Consider the following 16,141-nt stretch of genomic DNA (forward strand, 5'->3'; position numbering starts at 1 on the left):
GATTAAGCTGTGGCCCACAACTAGCATCCAATATGGGTACCAGTTTGGAGCCCAGCTGCCCCATTCAGACCCAGCTCCGTTTCTCCCGCTCCTGGGAAAGCAGCAGGAGATGCCAGTTCTTTGGGACACTGCAACCCTGTGGAAACCTGTATAGAGTTCCAGGCTACTGGCTTTAGCCTGAACAGTCCTGCTTGTTGAGGGCATTTGCAGAATAAACCAGCAGATGGAAAGTATCTATTTCCACCTATCTAGCTAGTATCTCTATCTCCTGTTTCTCCCTCTAGCTGTAACGTGACCTTTCAAATAAATAAGTAAATTTTTAAAAAGTGCAAAACTGAAACAACACAAAACAGGCAGTGTTGCTATGACCCATACTTTTACAGAATGAAGGATTGACTCATTCCCCCAGGCAGACAATCGTGAAAGGTTACTGAGATGCTTGCTGAAGACAAAGTCAATATAGAATGGATAGTGGAAGAAGGCATTTACAGATAACAGCTATCATTGCATGACCAGTCACAGAAATGGGGACTAACTGCCATGAGTATTTCTTCCTTATTTGTTATGAATATACTGTATGTACAACTGTATACACATACATGAGAGAGGAGAAAGGCAAGGCGTTCCCTCTCTTATTCATTTATAATAATACATAAGATGTGCAGGTTTTAATGGGATCAGTCCATTTTATTGTACCTCACTTTATCACAGTTTATAGATACTGCATTTTTTAGAATAAAGGTTTGTGACAACTTGCAGTTCCACTTTTCCAATAAATTCAATGATCATTAGCTATTTTAGCAATAAGTATATATTAAGGTGCATTTATTGATTTTAGTATAATGTTTTCACCCACTTAGTAAACTGGTATAGTGAAAAAATAACTTTCAGACAAACTTGGAAACTATTATATATTAGCTTTATTTTGGTGGACTGAAACTTAATCAACAATGCCTCTAACGTCTTCATATTAAATATTATCCTATTATTAAATTCATATCAAAATATTTGTTATGCATATCAAAATTAAGAATAAACATCACTGAAGGATATAATTGATAATGGGTAATTTTTTAATATTTTATTTATTTGTTTGAAAGTTAGAGTTACAGACAGTGAGGAGGAGAGACAGAGAGAAAGATTTTCTATCCGTTGGTTCACTCCCCAATTGGCCACAATGGCTGGAGCTGCGCTGATCCGAAGCCAGGAGTTTCTTCCAGGTCTCCCATGCAAGTGCAGGAGCCCAAGGACTTTTGGCCATCCTCTACTCTTTCCCAGGCCATAACAGAGAGCTGGATCACAAGTGGAGCTGACAGGACTTGAATCAGTGCCCATATGGGAGCTGGTACTGCAGGCGACAGCTTCACTGGCTACGCCACAGTGCCAGCCGCTCGATGTGAATTTTAAGGCCCTAGAACCAGGAAAACCAAGGAGTAATTAATGTCCCATCTCAAGCATTCAGGCAAACAGAGAATGTATCCTTCTTTCCTGATTTTCTCTTTTTGTTATTCTATTCAGACCCTCAAAGGACTGGGTAATGCTGACCCATATTGGTAAGAGCAATATAGCTTACCAACTCCACTGCTTATAATGCTAATCTCTTCTGGAAACACCCTCACAGACAATCTCAAAAATAATGTTTGGATATTCAATGCTCCACTCAAAATGACTTAAAATTAAGCTTTATAACTATACCCATTATCTGGGACTGGTGCTATGGCGCAATAGGTTAATCCGCCTGCAGTGCTGGCATCCCATATGGGTGCCGGTTCTAGTCCCTGCTGCTCCTCTTCCAATCCAGCTCTCTGCTATAGCCTGGAAAAGCAGTAGAAGATGGCCCAAGTGCTTGGGCCCCTGCACCCGTGTGGGAGACCTGGAGGAAGCTCCTGGCGTCTGGCTTTGGATCGGCACAGCTCTCTGCCTCTGCTTCTCTCTCTGTGTAACTCTGACTTTCAAATAAATGAATGAATAAATCTTTAAAAAAATTCACACTGAAACCTACACCATCAGCTTCAAATTCTAAGTTTTTAAACAACATCACCAGCCTTTCTAGATTTTCAGCTATAAGAGGAAACATCTAGAGAATACTTAGTCTCCATAAATCCATGATTTAAAACCTTGTAATAAGTCCATAAATCAGGTAATAATCCATAAATCAAGTAAATCAGTAATAAATCAAATTTCTTGTTAGTTCAAGAGAATCTTGACTAATAAATTGATTTGTTTCATAGATTTAGACCTGGTCAGTTTATTTGTCTTTGTGTTTGAGAAATTTGTGTCTTTCAATTGTTTATTTCATCTAAGTTATCAGACTTTTTGTCATCGAGTTTGTGTTAATCGATGTCATGTCACTGTAACAGGATACCTGAGACTGAGTATGGTCTAAAGAATAATTGTTCATTCCTTACAACCCTAGAAGTTGAGAAGTCCAAGACTGAGGAGCCTCCAGTTGGTGAGGAAGTTAATGTTGTTTCATGTCATGTTGGAAGAAAGAAGACAAGAAGGGTATTTGTGTGAGACACCAAGGGAGAGAAGGAAGGGAAGTGATTACATCTTTTTATCTTTTTATCAGGATCACACGATTGCAATAATAGCACCCATTCATTAATGAGAGTAAAGCCCTCATGACGTAATAACCTCTTATAGGTTCCACCTCCCACCTCTATTGTTTTACGAATTAATTTTCTGGTACATATAATTTGGAGGGGGGTACATTCAAGCTATAGAATTCTGCCACAATCCATCAAACTCATGTCTTTCTTGTATGCACAACTCATTCCATTCCAAAAGTCCCAAAATTTTTGTTTCAACATCCGCTCAAAAACCAAGGCCCAATATCTCATGTAGTTAAGATATCGCTGAGACTAAAATCACAATTCATTCTGAGTCAATTACCCTCCAGCTGTGAGCCTGTAAGAACAAAATGCGTATGTGCTTCCAAAACACAATTCTAGGACAGACATGGGAGATATATTTTCATTCCAAAAGAGAGAAGTAGACAAAAAAGAAAGGAATAAAGGTCCCAAATGAGTCTAAAACCCAATATAGAAAACAGGTCTTGAAGCTAGCGAACAGTCTCCACTGAGTCCATGTACCGCATCCTTGCACACAGGAGTAGGGTTGGAGCCCCCAGCCCTCAAGCAACCCCGCCTCTATAACTTTGCTGTGTGCAGTCCAGACAGCTGCTCCCAGGGACTGGCATCTCATGCCTGCAGTCTTCCAAGGCTGGAGTTGTATGCTGCTGGCTGAGAGTTCTAGGGTCTCTAAAGTGGCTTTGTCCCCATGGCTCCATTAGGCATTGTCCTGGTGGGGACACTGTAGTGGGGCTGATCACACACTTCTGTCCAGCATTGCCCCAGTACCGGCTTTCTCCAGTCAGAAATGTGTTTGTCTCTTGGCTCTCAGACTGACTGAAAAATCTTTTGAAATCTAGGTGGAGTCCACCATGTCCCCCACAGCTCTGCTCAGCCACAGAGACACAACCATATGCTACACCAATGTTTATGACTTGTACCTTCTGGAGTATCATACTGAGCCACACTGGAGCTTTATTGGAGCTATTCCTGCTGTAAACAAGAGGTCCTGCACCAGAATCCAGGGAAGAGTCTTCAGACAGCAGAGAGTTGTGAATGCTGAGGTACCTGGGCACCTCTCTGTAAATTTCGCACTAAAAGTCCTAGCACGCCTTAAGATCCCTGAAATTTCTTTGCAGTCATTCTTTCATTTTCCTGATGAAAAGAATCTGGCTTTCTTCTATCCATAGTGATCTTGTTAGCAGAAGATCACTTGGTCACACCCTTAGTATTTTCTCCCAAGCATCTCTTTTTGCTTTTTGTTTGTTTGTTTGCTTTGTTTAATTCTAAATTCTCTCATTAAATCATTCCTCTCTGCTCTCATTTTATTCTAAGAGACCAAAGAAAGCCTCACAACACCTTCAATACATTTTTGCTTAGATTTTTTCTTTTCTTTTTTTTTTTTTTTTTTTTTTGGCTGCCAGATATCCTACATTACCCTTCTTACGTTCTGTCTTTCATGAAGTCTTAAGTCATTGACGCAGTTCTTTAGAGCTCCTTGAAACTGGACAACAAAGATAACTTTTACTCGAATTTCTAATACCCTGTTTTTTGTTTTCTTTTAAGATCTATTCAAAATTTTTTCACTGTCTGTATTTCCATTCACATTCTGATCACAACCCCTAAGAATATTTATGTTTCCCTTGCAGCTCTCTTTTTTGAGTCCTGCTAAAGAATAAAATGTTTTGTCATTTTGTTACACCCTCCTTTATCTTTGCAGTTGTTTTTTGTTATGATGTCATCGTTATTTGAAACATAGCTGTTACAGCCTTTTCAACTCCTTTTGACTGATGGCGTGTTGTGTTGTTCTCCGTATCTTGGCATTTAACCAGAGTTTTTTACACTGAAAGTGGGTTTCTTATAGAAAACATATAGTTTGATCATTACAATCCATTATGACTGTCTCATTTTAGTTGGTAAATGTAGATAAACCATATTTAATATTATCATGATTCATGTGGAATAATGTCTACTAGGTCTGTATTTTTAAAAATTTGTTGTATTTGTTCTTTGTTTCATTTCATCTACTTTGACATTTCTTGAATACTTTACATAATTTTATTTTATATCCTTTTTTAACATATCATATACATTTCTTTTTAGCACGTTCATTGATGGTTGCCCTACCTTCAAATAATGCTACCTAATTAATGCTACCCACCTTCAAATAATGCTATGTAATTTCAGTGATGGTGAAAGCATTTTCATAAAGGGTAGTATCAGTTTTTCTTTCCTATCGCTTATGATATTTCTATAATTCCTTTAATTTTGTCTTATGGTAACATAATTCAAGATGATGTTACCATTGTTACTTTAAATCTAGATATTTTAAATCAACTAGCAATGACCAAAATAAAAGATTTATTTTGCCCTCATCTATATACTGTTTGACTCCCTTCTATTTTTAAGGTAGAGTCGGGTTTTTGACCCAATTTTTTTGCTGTTTTAACCACAATGAATTATAATCCTTATTGGTTTTGGGAGTTGGAAGCCCCAAATGGATCTTAAGCTAATTCTAGGAGTCAGCAGGCTGATGTCCTTCTGAAGGCCCCATGAGAAGATTTACTTCTTTGTTTATACCGTCCTAGAACTTTCCCCTGCCTCTCTGGTTACACCTCTTTCAATAACACCTCCAACTCTTTTTTAGAATGACCTTTACTATTTCATTGGATCTATCTGTATATTATAGGCTAATTTCTCTCTGAAGATTCATCTTGTTTGAAGATTTATTAAATTTAAAAGACAGAATTATAGAGACAGAGGGAGAGACAGAAAGAGAAACAGATCTTCCATCTGCTGGTTCATTCCCCAACTGCACACAGGGGCCACAGCTAGGTCAGGCCCAAGCCAGGATCCAGGAATTCTACCTGAGTCTCCTGTGTGGGTGGCAGGGACCCAGGTATTTGGACCAGCTACCATTGCTTTCCCTAGGCACATTAACAGGTAGCTGGATTGCAAGTGGAGCAGCTGAGACCCCAACCACTGCTCCATTATGGGATGCTGGCATCATAGATAGCAGCTTACCCACTGTTCCACAGCACCAGTCTCAAGCATTATTTTTTCATATACTTCATATATACATTTTAGGAATATAGTATAACTTAATTTTTTAAACATTTATTTAGCAATTATAATTTTCCAAAGTACAGTTTATAGATTACAATGGCGTTTTCACCCCCATAACTTCCCTCCCACCCGCACCCCTCCCATCTCCCGCTCCCACTCCCATTCCATTCGCATCAAGATTCATTTTCAATTATCTTTATATACGGAAGATCAATTTAGTGTACATTAAGTAAAGATTTCATTAGTTTGCACCCACACAGAACATGAAGTGTAAAATACTGTTTCAGTACTAGTTATAGCATTAATTCACATTGGACAACACATTAAGGACAGAGACCCTACATGAGGAGTAATTACACAGTGTCTTCTGTTGTTGACTTAACCAATTGACACTCTTGTTTATGGCATCAGTAATCACCCTAGGCTCTTGTCATGAGTTGCCAAGGCTATGGAAGCCTCTTGAGTTCACTGACTTCGATCTTATTTAGACAAGGCCATAGTCAAAGTGGAAGTTCTCTCCTCCCTGCAGAGAAAGGTACCTCCTCCTTTGATGGCCTATTCTTTCTACTGGGATCTCCCTTGCAGAGATCTTTCATTTAGGGTTTTTTTTTTTTTTTTCCACAGTGTCTTGGCTTTCCATGCCTGAAATACTCTCATGGGATTTTCAGCCAGATCTGAATGTGTTAAGGGCTGATTCGGAGGCCAGAGTGCTATTTAGGACATCTGCCATTTTATGAGTCTGCTGTGTATCCCACTTACCATGTTGGATTGTTCTCCCCCCCCCCTTTTTTTTTTTTGTGACAGGCAGAGTGGACAGTGAGATAGAGAGAGACATAGAGAAAGGTCTTCCTTTGCCGTTGGTTCACCCTAAATGGCCACTGCGGCCAGAGCTGATCCGAAGGCAGGAGCCAGGTGCTTCACCTGGTCTCCCATGGAATGCAGGGCCCAGGGACTTGGGCCATCCTCCACTGCACTCCCTGGCCACAGCAGAGAGCTGGCCTGGAAGAGTGGCAACTGGGACAGAATCCGGCACCCCGACCGGCACTAGAACCCGGTGTGCTGGCGCCACTAGGCAGAGGATTATCCTATTGAGCCGTGGCACTGGCAATTCTCTCCCTTTTTGATTCTATCAGTTAGTATTAGCAGACACAAGTCTTGTTTGTGTGATCCCTTTGACTCTTAGATCAATCAGTGTGATCAATTGTGAACTGAAATTGATCACTTGGACTAGTGAAATGGCATTGGTACATGCCATCTTGATGGGATTGTATTGGAATCCCCTGGAACATTTGTAACTCCACCATTAGGGGCAAGTCTGATTGAGCATGTCCCAAATTGTACCTCTCCTCCCTCTCTTATTCCCACTCTTCTATTTAACAGGGATCACTTTTCAATTAAATTTCAACACCTAAGAATAACTGTGTATTAATTACAGAGTTCAACTAATAGTATTAAGTAGAACAAAAAATACTAAAATGGATAAAGTATTAAATTGTACATCAACAGTCAGGACAAGGGCTGATCAAGTCATTGTTTCTCAAAGTGTCCCTTTCACTTCAACAAGTCCTTTTTTTGTGGTTGGTTAGTTGTCACTGATCAGGGAGAACATATGATATTTGTCCCTTTGGGACTGGCTTAATTCACTCAGTATGATGTTTTACATATTCATCCATTTTGTTGCAAATGACCGGGTTTCATTGTTTTTGACTGCTATATGGTATTCTATAGAGTACATGTTCCATAATTTCTTTATCCAGTTTACTGTTGATGAGCATTTGTGTTGGTTCCAGGTCTTAGCTATTGTGAATTGAGCTGCAATAAACATTAGGGTGCAGACAGCTTGTTTGTTTGCCAATTTCATTTCCTCTGGGTAAATTCCAAGGAGTGAAATGTCTGGGTTGAATGGTAGGGTTATATTCAGGTTTCTGAGGAATCACCAGACTGACTTCCATAGTGGCTTAACCAGTTTGCATTCCCACCAACAGTGGGTTAGTGTCCCTTTTTCCCCACATCTTCGCCAGCATCTGTTGTTGGTAGATTTCTGAATGTAAGCCATTCTAACTGGGGTGAGGTGAAACCTCATTGTAGTTTTGATTTGCATTTCCCTGATTGCTAGTGATCTTGAGCATTTTTTCATGTGTCTGTTTTCCATTTGGATTTCCTCTTTTGAAAAATGTCTATTGAGGTCCTTGGCCCATCTCTCAAGTGGGTTGTTGGTTTTGTTGTTGTGGAGTTTCTTGATCTCATTGTAGATTCTGGTTATTAATCCTTTATCTGTTGTGTAGTTTGCAAATATTTTTTCCCATTCTGTCAGTTGCCTCTTCACTCCTCTGTTTCTTTTGCAGTACAGAAACTTCTCAATTTGATGCAATCCAAATGTTAATTTTGACTTTGACTGCATGTGCTTCCGGAGTCTTTTCCAAGAAGTCTTTTTTAAATTTTTTTAAAAATGGAGATAACATTAAAATCTTTTATGAAAAATGATTTATTTTTTAACCATATGTCCAAAGTAACTTTTCCATGTTGGTTTTACATTCATTGGTACCATCTGCCTGAAGAGTGTATTTAAACTTTTTCTGAAGGTTAGGTCTACTGATGATAGATACAATTTTATTCTGTCTCTAAAATGTGTAATTTAAACTTTCAAAGGGCCATCTCACAAGACATCAGATTAGAAGCTACTGTTTTTATCTTTCACATTGTATTTTTTTCATTCCCTTCTTGCTTACATGGTTTCTGGTGTTGATTCTGTTGTAAGTCTTATCCTTGTTGCTCTAGATACAGTGTTTTTGTTTATTACTTTTTTTTCTTATTCCGGGATTTTCTCTTTGTCCTTGCTTTTATGCAGTTTGAATGTGATGTCTCTATGTGCAGATTATTGATTTTACTCCATGTTTTCTGTGCTTATCAGTTCTGTTATGGTGTCTGTCATTAATTTTGGAAGATTCTTGACTTCAAATATACTTTCTGCTGCATTCTTTCTTCTCTTTCTGCTCTTCCAATTGTGCATATCCTACATTTCTTGAAACTTTCTCATGGCTATTTCATGGCTATTTAATGTTCTGTTGTGTTTTGAAGTATTATTTTCTCTTTGAAATATTTTTTGACATATCTTCAACTTTTCTCATTGTTTTCTCCATCATGTCTAATTTACTCTTGAGTTAATGGAAAGCATTCTTAATCTGTGTTATAGAATTTTCAAATTCTCCTATATTATTTTGATTTTTTTCCTGTACTTTCCATCTTTCTGCTTATGTTGCCCATTTTCTCTCATCCATGATTAATTTTTTTTAAGAGCTCTTTTTTTTTTTTTTTTTCCCACAGGCAGAGTGGACAGTGAGAGTGAAAGAGAGACAGAGAGGAAGGTCTTCCTTTGTCTTGGTTCACCCTCCAATGGCTTCTGCAGCCAGTGCACTTTGGCAGGCACACCGTGCTGATCCGAAGCCAGGAGCCAGGTGCTTCTCCTGGTCTCCCATGAGGGTGCAGGGCCCAAGGACTTGGGCCATCCTCCTCTGCACTCCTGGGCCACAGCAGAGAGCTGGCCTGGAAGAGGGGCAACTGGGACAAAATCTGGAGCCCCGACCGGGACTATAACCCGGTGTGCCGGCGCCGCAAGGTGGAGGATTAGCCTATTGAGCCACGGCACCGGCCTTCAAGAGCTCTTAATATATTAATCATAGTTATTTTTAATTCTATGATAATAATTCTAAAATGTGTGTTTTATCTCAGTCTAGTTCTGATGCTTCATTTTTCTCTTCTGACTATATCTATTTTTTAATTTGGGGAATTTATTTTAATTTTTTATAATAAGCAAGAGTGACATGTAGGATATACAAATTGAGGTAAAAAGCATTAGGCATAATGTTTTCTGGTATTATAGTTAGGATTTGATATTTATTTGGTGTTTCTTGTAGCTGAAGATATCAGACTTCAAATTTTTCTACATTCCTCATGTGATATCATCTGCTTTCTTTGTGCTTCACTAAAAAATTATCCTTGGATATATTCTGTGTCTCTATACTTTCATCTTTAATTCTTTATTATGCCGGAATCGTGTTTCTGTGAAATCAGATGTGTGAGAGATGACATTTCTATAATCTCGTGATTAAGTCTAGTGGTTTAGTGGAGTGAGTCTGTTCCTCTGGGCTCTGACTTCATGTGTATATCTTGGTTGGTTGTCAGCTTGAGTCAAAATCAACAAAGAAGATTGGGATGAGGAAGTAAACTTGTGTGTCAAGTCATCTCCCCCAGACAATAGACATTTATAATGACAAATGCTCTGGACATATTTCCCCATGTTTACTTTCCCCATCACTGCATGTGAGCCACCAAGAGATATTTCTTGGCTCTTTAAAATGAGGACATGGTGAGACTACTAGACAAAATCCCATGCAGGTGAGGGCCTATCTCCCTAATAGTTTTGCTCACTGGATTTTCTTAATAATGTTAAACCCAAATTCCAAGAATTCATCAAAGTTATCATTAAAGTGCATCTAGCAATTTATCGCTCCAGTGACTTCTGCACCAAGTACAAAATCTCTACTCTTGACTTCAGTGCTTGTCCCATCAGACATTAGGGAGGTTATTTGTCCAGTGATCTCAACTCATTGATGGATCCAAGAAAAATCATCTATTTTTGTTTTTTCATTTTTTTCTGGTTATAATTGTAAGAGTGAACAAAAGATAAATGTTTCAGTATACAAACAAAACTAACATTGAAAGAGAAAGACATGTTTGGAATACATAAAACAGAAATAGAGGAAAGGTTGTATGACCTCATTTTTTGGAAGTGAATTTTAAGGTGGACTAAATAGATAACTCTTTGAAACACTCCTGATCTAACTTCACTTATCAGGCAGTTCTATAGTGTGAGGAGCTATTTTATCCAATGCATTTGATAGTATATATTTTGATGGATATCACTGAGGAGAGTTGAAAGAGAAACTTTAAGTTAAAAGAGATAAAATATTCCTCATAATGTTAAAATATTTTGTAAATGACTTATTATAGCATTGATATCTAGGTATCTAGAAGCTTGTCTCCACCATATCTATAGCTCCAAGGTCCAATTCTCCATTCAAGTCACTGACACATACAGTTGATTTTTTTTCTATTATTCCACAGGCATTTTGGAATACCAAAATGTGAATAGAATACCTACTTCCATTTCTGCAATGAAGACTTATGGGGGAATCCAACAGCTCTCAGACAAGTTGAGGAAGGATCAATAAAAATCTTTCTTGTCCATGACAGAATGATTAAAGTTCCTTAAGTCTGGAAGAGCTGAATGGAGAAACTTTAAAATTAAGTAAACAGAGAACTAGAGTGACACCATTGCAGATATAATTAAGTAGAAGTCATGAGAACAGATTAGATCATGTAGAAAATAAGATTAGCCACAGAGAAAGCTATGAGGAAGTCTCAGTGAAATGGAGGGGGATGAAAGCAAAGTAACCAGAAAGGTGTTAATGGCTGTCCTATACAAGAAATGTTGGTCCAAAATCAAGATAAATGGCACACAAGAAGTGAACACCCAACAAATAGAGTTTAAAAATAAGTACGTAACAGCAGACAATATTCCTTGAATTAAAAATAATATCCATAAATCTAAAAACATACTGTTCTCAAGAAATTCATTGGAAGAACCACCTTCTTGACATTCTGGTAAAGTGATTGAATTTCAAGGATAAAGAAAGAATTTATCAGGTATCCAAGAACTCACAAAGGGGATAAATCTGGCTGAGCTCAAATGCCTCTGTGGAAAAATGAAGTGCCAGGAGATAATAGAACAATATTTACAAGATTCTAAGGGAACGAGTATGTCCCAGGAATATTATAACCATGCATGTTGTTATCCAAGTACAAAATAACAGTACTGGCAATTAATCATGTAAAACTCAGAGAATATGTCATGCCCCATCCTGTGTTAGAATGAAACTATGAGACAATCGAAACCAAACATTGATGAACACTGAATCCACATCTACATAAAACAGAATAAATAATGGTGAGAAATGTTTTTATAAAAGGTAAGCTATCCATGAATTAAAACAAAACTATTAAAAAGAATAAAATCATTTAATGTTTTAGATTGTTTTTATATGCCATAGTTTTAAAGACTTTGATTACATACGTTATATTATAGCAGGACTTTAAATGAATTCAATTTTTGTTTACAATGCAAATTTTTTTATAATCTGAAGAATATGATGATATAAGTATTAAGAAATATAGAAGGCATTTATATTTCTATATGAAATATCAAAAGTGGAGCTCATTATAACACCTTGAATTTTAGGAGAAATATGCATATGGTTTTATAAAGATTCTGATGATCCCAGATACCTTAGAGAATGGCAGAAATGAAGTTCTAGAAAATTTTTAAATTAATGTGGTGACCATGTTACCCATGGGGTTAGCCATTAATCCAGAGGCTATTTATTTGGCCTCAGAAATGCAAGGTCATATGCTTGGCATTTCAGTTACCTGTCCTCTAAAAACCAACATTTCACATTGGATTTTAGGACTTTCATATAAATGGCTTTAACTCAAGGCACTCTGTTTATCTCCTTAAAGATAGCACAGATATAAAGTATTGTCAAATTCTGATGAAGTCTCACATTTCTTTTAAGGGTAATACACTGGTCAAACATTGAAGAAGTGATGGAACTTGAGTTGCACTGAGATGCATGATTTGAGTCCAGAGAGGTAGAGGTGAATGTGAATTATAAATTTAGAAACAACTTAAGAAATGTCACAAAGAAGCAGAATGAGGCATACTCAAATGCTAGAATTAGGGATTAATAAAAGAAGTGATAGCACATGGTAGTGGAAAGTAAGAACTGCATCCAATAGTCAAAAGAGTTGAAGTGCCTGTTAAATAGTTTATACTTCTTACACAGGCAAAACAGTCATTGAATATATATATATATATATATACACATACATATACATATATATATAATGTTAGGATTGAGGGAAGAATAATGTTTTGAGTAAATTAATCTACTAGAAATGGGTGAGGTTGGTAAATTACCTTATTAATTAATTCAGAGTCTGGATATAGCTATTTCTCTGAATAGAAGATTGTTTTCCATTGTATACCAGTTTCCTATGAAAGAAACAGAGATTTGCCTTTCATTTTCTTTTTATATTTAATATTTACTTTTTTTTGACAGAGTGGATAGTGAGAGAGAGACAGAGAGAAAGGTCTTCCTTTACCGTTGCTTCACCTGCCAATGGCCGCTGCGGCCGGCGCACCACGCTGATCCGAAGCCAGGAGCCAGGTGCTTCTCCTGGTCTCCCATGCGGGTGCAGGTCCCAAGGACTTGGGCCATCCTCCACTGCACTCCTGGGCCACAGCAGAGAGCTGGACTGGAACAGGGGCAAAAAGGACAGAATCCGGTGCCCCAACCGGGACTAGAACCTGGTGTGCCGGTGCCGCAGGTGGAGGATTAGCCTAGTGAGCCAAGGCGCCTGCCAATATTTACTTTTAATTTTACTTTCTAACATTTGTCTAATTTTGTTATCTCAGCTGTAATTTCTTGACTAAAAATGGAATACTTTCTGATTTCCCCAGTTTACTTCTAACTAAAAATGCATTTTATCTCTAGATGCATTGAGCATTGATTATACTTTATTTTTATTTGACAGGTAGAAACACAGACAGTGAGGGAGAGAGACAGAGAGAAAGGGGTTCCTTCCATTGATTCACTCCCCAAATGGCCGCTATGGCCAGCACTGTGGTGATCCGAAGCCAGGAACCAGGTGCTTCCTCCTGGTCTCCCATGTGGGTACAGACGCCCAAGCACTTGGGCCATCCTCCACTGCCCTCCTGGGCCACAGCAGGGAGCTGGACTGGAAGATTAGCAACCCAGACTAGAACCTGGTGCCCATATGGGATGCTGGTGCCGCAGGCTGAGGACTAACCAAATGAGCCATGGAGCTGGCCCCAATTATACTTTTTACATTGTTTGATGATTAACACTTATGTTTGGGTATCTACTCTGTCAGAAGTGTGTTTTTGTCAAATAGTTGTAAATGAATATGTGGTTTTTTTTTGTTGTTGTTTTTTTTTTTTTTTTTGCTATTGTAACATACTTAGTGAATTCCCCTACCTTTTCCCATTTACTTTTGATAAAAATTTTAAATTCATGGCATTTTCACATGAGAAGACCTATTTCCAGGACGTGCTTTCCTTTCCCTATGTCTAACCCTGGTCTTTCTTACTAGAAAAACAAATGTATTCATTTGATAAATATCATAAATTTATTTACAAATGTTTTTATTTTGTCAATATCTTTATCCGTTACAAATGTCCTAACAAAATACTCAAGAAAACTTTTGGAAAACTCATCATTAAACAACAAGTTACTAAAAGTTAATGGGAGCATTGCTGGCATTTGTGCCAATGGCCTGCAGAACTTGGGGAACACATGTTTCATGAACGCCATCCTCCAATCACTCAGTATCACTGAGCAGTTTTGTTGTTACTTCCAAGAACTGCCAGCTGTGGAGTTAAGGAATAGGGAAACAGCATTTTATTACTTGATCCTCAAAACAATGTAAGCTAAGATGTTTTTACTGATAACCCCAAACATATGCAAGAGCAGGTAAATAATCCATATGAAGTAAAGACCAAACTCTAAATTTAAAACCATTTCTGTTGCACAATAAGGTCCAGTATTTGGTAACTAAACTGGAAGCCAAATGAGTCATTCATTCTGAAAAAAAAATAAATAAATAAAGTGAAAGATAACAGTGCTTGGTTTCTTAGGATAGATGCTCTGTTGCAAAACAATGACAATAAATAATCCTTTCAGATAAATCACAGGGACCACATTGAGGCATAATGGGTGGGCCATCACCTGGATTCTATATGGATATCAAGTTTGTGTCCCAGCTGCTCCAGTTCCAATACAGCACCCTGCTGATGGCCTAGGAAACGTAGCAGAAGGTGGCCCAAGAGTTTGAGCCCCTGCTCCCAAATGGGTGCTCCTGATGAAGCTCTAGCTCCTGGCTTCAGCCTGGCCTAGTCCTGGCCTTTGTGGCTCCTCGGGGAATGAACTAGCTGATACAAGATCTCTCTCTCCTTCTCTCTCTCTCTCTCTCTCTGTAACTCTGGCATTCAAATAAATAAATCACCAACTTATTACAAAATCTACTTCTATTGACTTCTTAGCTTCCTGATGTGAACCATGGTATTCTTATAGAGTAAAAACAAAGTGCAATGAACAAGAGACAGTGAGATAAATTTAATGTTAGTTTTATAGCAAAAGGTAGTTGGAAATGTTAACTGTTCTCATGTTTAGATATTTGCTTATGTTAAAATTCCACAAAAACTACTTATCAGATTAGTAGGTACAGACTCCATAAAACCATATATCTGAGTTGGCGTGTGCCTGTTTCATGGAATCAAAAATATTCTTAATTTTTAATACTTCCTATTTCAATAAAAATTTGGGGATATAATACTGCAGTGAATGCAGATATCTTCCATTTTATAGAAATCTTACCAAAAATATAGAAGTTCATTCTGCTCCGGCATGAAAATGTCCAAGTCAACCAGGAATACGTTTGTTCTTTGCAAAGAATCCTCTGCCCATTTGTCCATTTCAGTGTATCACTGAGACAGCACTGCCAGTGCTCAATAAAGATAGCATTGACATCACCATCATGGCTGCACAAATTGACTCCTTATGTGCAGAAAAAATCCCCAAGTGACTGAAAGGCAATTTCGAATCTTAGTTCCCATATTATTTCCCTGAATTCTAGTTTAGTCAGGACATGGTTCATTGTCAAAATATGACTAAGGATTTTGCTATATCCTTTTCTCACTGCATGAATAAGTTGGTCAGAAGCAATGATCCTAAATTACATTATTTTCACCATTGTCGCCAACATGAAGAGATTTTCAGCTTCCAGTAATTGGATACACAACCTAGAGTGGACATTTATTGCACCAGAGAACACAAAGTACAGATACAGGGTGGTTCCATGGCTAGTTCAGCAGCTCCATGATACTATCCATGTGCTGGGAGTTTTCCATTCATGTATTCTGCTAGATTTAGTCAATCAGCCAAGTGTAAGTCCTTATTTCCAAAGAGGCTGCCATTTCAGGCATTGCAGGGAGACATGAACTTGACCACATCCTCTGATGGGGAATAAGGAAAATTCCTCCCATGTTTTTCATTTTCTTAAAGAAGAAAATGTTTCTACATGCTTGGCTGTCACCCTGGAAACCTTTATATTTCTTATTTTTCAATAGCAAATAATTTTGTTTGTTTAGCAATAATTTATGGGAAAATACAGAAATATGTTGAAGAAAATATCAGAATTATGCCTGGATTTCATATCTAATATTGCAGAAAATTATTTTATCAACTAATTTATAAAGTAATGAAAGAAAGATAATCTCTCCACATGTGACCACTTTAAGGTATTTAGTGAAGAAACCATAAATTATGTAGTATTTTTCATGAACTGATGGTTAGAAAAGAAAT

At 37.8% G+C, this 16,141-nt stretch overlaps 1 long non-coding RNA gene across 1 annotated transcript in view; it reads right to left on the reverse strand.

Moving 5' to 3' along the window:
- Positions 1 to 1,055: 1,055 nt before the first annotated feature.
- LOC127494009 (uncharacterized) overlaps positions 1,056 to 16,141 on the reverse strand; it is a 57,870-nt gene continuing 42,784 nt past the window's right edge. The window contains exon 2 of the long non-coding RNA XR_007924776.3: positions 1,056 to 1,411. This is a non-coding gene — a long non-coding RNA (uncharacterized LOC127494009). The remainder of the gene's footprint in view (positions 1,412 to 16,141) is intronic.

This window comes from Oryctolagus cuniculus, chromosome 4, assembly GCF_051225735.1.
Source record: "Oryctolagus cuniculus isolate XC-2025 breed Fujian yellow rabbit chromosome 4, ASM5122573v1, whole genome shotgun sequence".
NCBI classification, from domain to species: Eukaryota; Metazoa; Chordata; class Mammalia; order Lagomorpha; family Leporidae; genus Oryctolagus; species Oryctolagus cuniculus.